Below are 6,127 nucleotides of genomic sequence, written 5' to 3'. Positions count from 1 at the left end.
CTCAGCACTCTGGGAGTCCGAGGCAGGAGGATCGTTTGAGCTCAGGGGTTCAAGACCAGCCTGAGCAAGAGCAAGACCCTGTCTCTAAAAACAACAGCAAAAAATTTATTTTACAGAGTTTGGGTTCTTTTCCGTTGACAGTTAGAACATGTTATCTTAGTGGGATCATTTATTTACATGTTTATTTGTTTATTCCTATTTTATTCACCGCCGAGTGGGGCGTGAGCTTCCGTACGTGCAGCTGCTATGCTTGGCGCTCCCTGCGCGCCGACGGGTGAAACCAGCACCATCTGCCCTCCAGGGCTCAGAGGGCAATTGAGGGCTCAGGTGCTTGTGGGGTTTTTACTTTTAAAATAAGGTGAGCATGGTTTTGAAGTCTTCTGAAGATCTGAACAATGGAAAAAGGACATGAATCTTTATAAAGATGGTTTATTAAATACAAAGTTGCAAAATGGAAATTAGGGCAGAACTGTGAATCCTTGAAACGTGAGCTGGTTATCAGGGCAAGAGCTGGCGCCTCTCTGTAGGACTCGGTCACCAAAAGAAAATAGTAGTTTTCTTGCTTTACTGTTAAAATTAACTGAAACGATACTGGATGCTTTGACAACTTTGGAAAGCGTTGCCAGCTCAGAGACAGGGCTTCTTTGCTACTTTTGCTGTCTTTGTTTTAGGGATCATCTGGGACTTCTAGTGACTTGGGAGCCTATTTGTCCTCTTGGACATGTCCCTGAGCAGGGGTCAGGCTGCCCCAGCAGGTCTGCTGCAAAGAGCCGCGGCGACATGGCGAGTCCGTGCTTGTCTCACCCAGCGTGTGCCAACACTTTCTGCCCACAGCATTCTGTTCAAATAATTTGGTCCCAGCGACAATCGGCTTCTGCCAAAGGAGAGGGATTAACTGCTTCTCCAAACGAACAAGCAGGGCTCCTGTGCTCCCACCTGAGGCTTTTGCCGTGAGGAATTGAAAATCACACTTATTTCCTTCAAGTTACGTGGGATGACAAAACTTACTCCCTCCTGGGGCCGTAAGAAGATGTCAAGGTCACGCAGGGCTCTGAGTGTGTGCCGTGGAGGAGGTCCAGGGCGCAGGGCAGAGCCTGGACCGGGTGCGCCTCCAGCCTGCCTCGAGCAGCCATTGCACCATGGGCCTTATGGGGCCGATGAGAGAGGAACCAGAGGCTGGCCCTGTCCATGGGCCTGGGGAGCAGAAAGGGACCCCCGCTCTCCCTGGCAGCCCTCCAAGAGCTACACCTTCTCCTTGTCAAGGACTTTCGAAGGGTGTCAGTGTGCATCGTGACTCAGAGCCCAGGTCCCCTGCTTAGTGGGTCACTTCCACAGAAGATTTTGTCTCATCTGGCAGAGCGAGGAGGCAAGTGGGAGCTCCATGCTGCTGCCTCCCTCCTAAGAAAAGAATCCTAAGAACTGGAAAAACTCCGGCACAGAGACGGCCACCACAATATTTTTCTTATCCTGCAATCCTGGAAACAACCTAAACTTACGACGTCAGGGTGTCATCAGTTAGGGAAATCACTGTGTCTGTCAGGCACCTGTTACACAGGCATTGAAAACATTCAGAAATAGTTTTTAGTTTTACCTGAAAGCACTTACGTCGGGTTTCACGAACATCAGTGAAAACCGTGCGTGCGGCAAGATCAGAGCGCTCACTGTACACTAAGCACAAACAGAACGTGGTAGGGGTGCTGTCAAAATGGTAGCGGTGCGCGGTTTATCTGGAGTAGAATCGCGAGTGCGCACGTGGCCCTGTCCTGCGCCGACACTGTTCTGCAGACCTCAAACGTTCCACGTGGGGCATGTGACTTTTACAAGTAAACATGCAGTAGGCTGGCACGACGTCACATGACCCGAATGACCCTACACTGCTTCTTGCCTCTCCCAACTGCGGGAATTTCAGCTTCTTGAGGTCAGGGTCTTCTTCTTCTGTCCTTTACCATGTTTTCCCTGGTGTCTAGAACCGTGCACAGCACAGAGAATGCCCTAAATAAATGTTTGTAGAATGACTGGAGTGCACAAACAAACGGGTGCGTGCGTGCGTGGAGGTCAAGGCCACAGGGGCTGCTGGCACCAGCTGGCTTGGGGTCCCGGCTGGGCTCTGCTCCCACCGCCTCTGGACCCTGCGTGAGGCTGTTGAGAGTCTCAGTCCTGCAGCCTCAGGATGCTCACACATACACCAGAGATGAGACCTCGTAAGAAACGAGAAATGTGAATCCCTCACACACAAGTGGTACCTGAAAAATAACTATCTCTAAGCTGCCTGATGAAGTAAGTATCCAAATAATTCAGAAGGAAAAAACCTCCCTTTTCCAGATGAGTTTGAGGTCAACTCATCAGCTGCCCACTAACTTTACTAACGGCAAAATACCTCTGGCTAAAGTGGCCAAGTCTGGCCCCACCCAGAGGACCCTGGGTTCCTGTCACCTAGTGTCTACCCAGAAACTGTCTCGAGTGAGTCACTTCACTTCAGTGTTTCTATATACAATGGAATAAAGTCGACCCCCTGGCAAGAATGTTGGAGATTGGTGATTAAATGATTGAAACACACTCTGCAGCCACAAAGTGCTATAAACACGGACACTGAAGGACGACTTTTAAATGCTTGTGGACATCTGCGGGGCCTCCGGGTTGTAAACCTCTGGACCGTCGGATAACTCTCGATTTGTAAGTAAATTGGTTCCTGTCTTAAACTACTGATGTGATATTTAGTGACTAATGCGCTGTGCTTTTAACAAAGCTTACATCATATTGTTGTTTAACAAAAGAGTTGGGCCGAATGTCCCTCCTGGGAGCCGGAGAACTTTGGGCTGAGGACGGTTGGTTTCTGCTGAGGACGAGGCCCAGCTCTCTCCCTCCCCTCTCCTGCCCCTGCAGACTGGGTGGGCCCGGCTCCTCCTGAACCGGGGAACCAGGGCTTCACGAAACTCACTGTGGTTTTGGCAAAGGCAACACAAAGACATGGGGCAATATTCAAAAGGGAAAAAAGGCACAAGGAAAAAATGGCGTCCCCCACCCCGGATCTTATGAATGGACCCTTAACACAGTGCAGTAAGCGGGCCCTGTCTTTCCTGAGGACCCGGCAGCCCTGGCTCCAGGGCTGTGATGGCTGCAGGTGTCATTGATTCACTTTATGGAGCATTTTTGCTTGGCCGCCTGCATGAGTCCTGCTCTCAGACTGCTGACTGTGTGGTGGGCCAGGAGGGGCGGGGACAGAGAAGCCTCGTTCCCGAGTGAGAAGGGAGGGGAGATAACCCACGGTGCGATGGGGGCACCGTCAAGCCCGCAGAGAGCACAGCTGCCAAGGCCCGAGCTGGTTACACCTGCCGTGTTATTAAGCAGGTGTTTCGGAGTTTGCACCATGAGAGAAAGGGGGCCGTTGGGAATCTGTTTCCACGCAGGGTTTGAGATGGCTCTTCTAGGTGCAGCGGTTGTTGTTTTCACAGGACGGAAGGTGCGGGCCCATGGAGTTTGGCCAGGAGAAAGTGGACAGAGGAGGGACAGACCCAGGACCAAGTCCCAGGACGCCAGAGCTTTGGGTGGAGAGTGAAGAGGAGCCAGCAACAGACTCCAGGAAAGGTGGGGGCAGGGCAGGAACACCGTGGACGCCAGGGCAACCTCAACCGCACTGGAAGGTCAGGCGAGGCCAGAACTAGGAGACTGTGAGAGCCCTCTGAGGACGGCCCAGTGGGGCGTGGGCACAAGAAGCGCCATGCCAGTGCCTAGAGGAGGGTGCCCCTACCTCGCAGGGCCCGGGCTCTGCGCAACTTTCAGGAGAAGCTGTGTAGCGAAGGCAGCAGGGTGAACCGGGCTTCCTAAGATCGGAGGCAGCAGCCATGCTGGTGAGCTGGTGGCATAGCCCCGAGGGGGTGGCCGAAGGTGGGGACGGGCACCTCATTCCGTGTAGCAGGGCAGAGGAGGTGCAGGTGCTGGTGGGCCTGCGCCTTGGTGTGGGAAGGCTGTCCGAGTCCGATGGAGTCACTGTATTAAAAGCAGGGACACATGGGGCCAGGGAGGGCCATAGAGGAGGTGCTCAGGCAGGGATGCCTGATAACAACATTGTCACAAAGACTCCGCAAAAACTTTGACCTTACACAAAAGCCACCAACACCTTGTACAAAAAAATACTTCTGCGAGAACATCTGCAGAGGGACTGCCTGTCCAGCCTTAGACTGCTGCCACCCTTGTTACTGATCCTGTAGCCAAGGAGAATTGATTCAAAACAATTATGTAACCGTCTTTGTTTTTCCTTAGAAAACCTTTGTCTTCCTTGATGTGCACACAATTGGCTACGGCACGTGCATTCCCACTGTGACGCCTGTTCCCGAGCTTCTCTGTTACTTAGGTTGATGGAGGGGGGGCAGAGAAGATCCCAGCCTGCACATCCTTCCTCAGGATGTTAGCATTCTCCAGGCTGGGTGGTGGGTGGTTCAGAGGGAGGTAGAAGGGGTGAAACGACATCTCTGGGTGAAGAGGGCACACGTGCAAGAAGCCAGGGGCCTGGTGCTCGGCGTGGGTGCCCCTGAGATCTGAGAGATGCTAGGGGTGCAGGAATGGGGTGTTTTCTAGTTTTTTCTAATTTAGGAGCAGCTCAGAGGATGCGAAGGGCTCAGCCCCAGGGCCAGCTGGTGGGTGCAGGGGCCAGGGAGAGGTGGGGAGAGGGTGTACAGAGTGATTCTACCTTTGGGGAGAAGCAGAGGCATGTGCATGCATACCTGTGCGTGTGCATATGTGTGCAGGTGTGCGTGTGCATGTCATGGCTGATGAAGGAACAGGAGCAGCAGGGCGTTGTCCTGCAGAAGTGACATGGAAGGAGAGGAAGTGGTGGGAAGGTGAGGTGCCGGCATTAGGACACGGTGTGGCTGCTGGTGACAACAAGCTTGACGCTATGGCCAGGGCCACGCACGTGGGTGCTGGAGGCTTCAGGCTGGGCACAGGACTCGGGGCACAGGCCTGGGAGGGGTGTCTGGGAAAGAGGAGGTGGCTGCCTCCGAGAAGGGCAGTGTCCAGGGACAGGGCATCGCAGGTGAAGCGAGGAGGAGGAGAGGGCGCTGGGGAGGTGGGGATGCCGCCCGCTTGGCCAGGCGTGCTGGGGTGTGAGGGGAGATGCCGGGTCCCAGGCTCCGGCCAGGCCCTGCCCTTGGTTTCCGGCAAGGGCATCCGTGGCATGAAGAAGAGGCTGCGTGGCCGGCTCCGGCCACCCCAGCAAACCCCAGACTGGCGCGTGAACGGCAGAGGTTGTTCCTGCAGCTCCGAGGCCCGTCAGGTCCGGTCTCCGGGGAGGGCTCCCCGCCGCGCTCACCCGACCGCTTTCTCGGCGCACGTGACCGGCTGTGTGTGGGGGTTTCAGCGCCCCGGGGTCTGCCAACGAGAACGCGTCCTGGCGGGTCGGGACCCACCCGCGGTTCAGCCCGATTCCCGCCCGCAGACCCCGCCGGCCGGAGCACACGTGGGTTCGGAGGGAACCGGTTTCGGGGAAGCCGGGCTGAGCGCGGCTGGGAGAGGGCCGGCGAGTCTGTCCCGGCAGAACCGAACCAGCACTGGGCCGCGAGCGCGGCGCCCACGGGCTCGGGTGCGCGCGCGTGCGCGACACCTGCACCTGCGGGTTGAGCGATCGTCACTGAATCAACCCCGTTCCTGCCACTGTCCACAGCGCAGCCCTAGACACCGACTCGACCTGTCAGCGCGGGGCGTCGCAGGGGCCTGGCCGCCAGCGAGCGCGTCCGGAGCTGCAGAGCCCCGCGGCTGTCCGCAGGGAGCCGGGCCCGGCCGACTCAGAACCCGGGATCCCATTGGAACTACGGCGCAAAGGAGGACACGGCCCCTTTAAGAGGCGCCTACAGCGCCGGCCGTGACGTCATAGGAGTGCGGGGGCGGAGTCTGTGCGCTGTCGCGGCGCGGGGGCGGGGCGGCCCGCCTGCCTGACTGACAGGAGCACAGCAGAGGTGCGGCCCCGATCAGGCCGCCCTCGCAGGCCCGCCCCCTCCTCAGGCCCCGCCCAGGCCCCAGGCCCCGCCTCCTAGTGAGCCTCTCCTCCGAGCAGGCCCCGCCCAGGCCCCTGGCTTCGCGCAGGCCCCGCTCCGCCCCCAGTCAGGCCTCGCTGCAGTTCGGGCCCTGCCCC

This window comes from Propithecus coquereli, unplaced genomic scaffold (genome assembly GCF_000956105.1).
Source record: "Propithecus coquereli isolate 6110/MARCELLA unplaced genomic scaffold, Pcoq_1.0 Scaffold673, whole genome shotgun sequence".
NCBI lineage: Eukaryota > Metazoa > Chordata > Mammalia > Primates > Indriidae > Propithecus > Propithecus coquereli.
Note: the sequence above shows the minus strand (reverse complement) of the source record.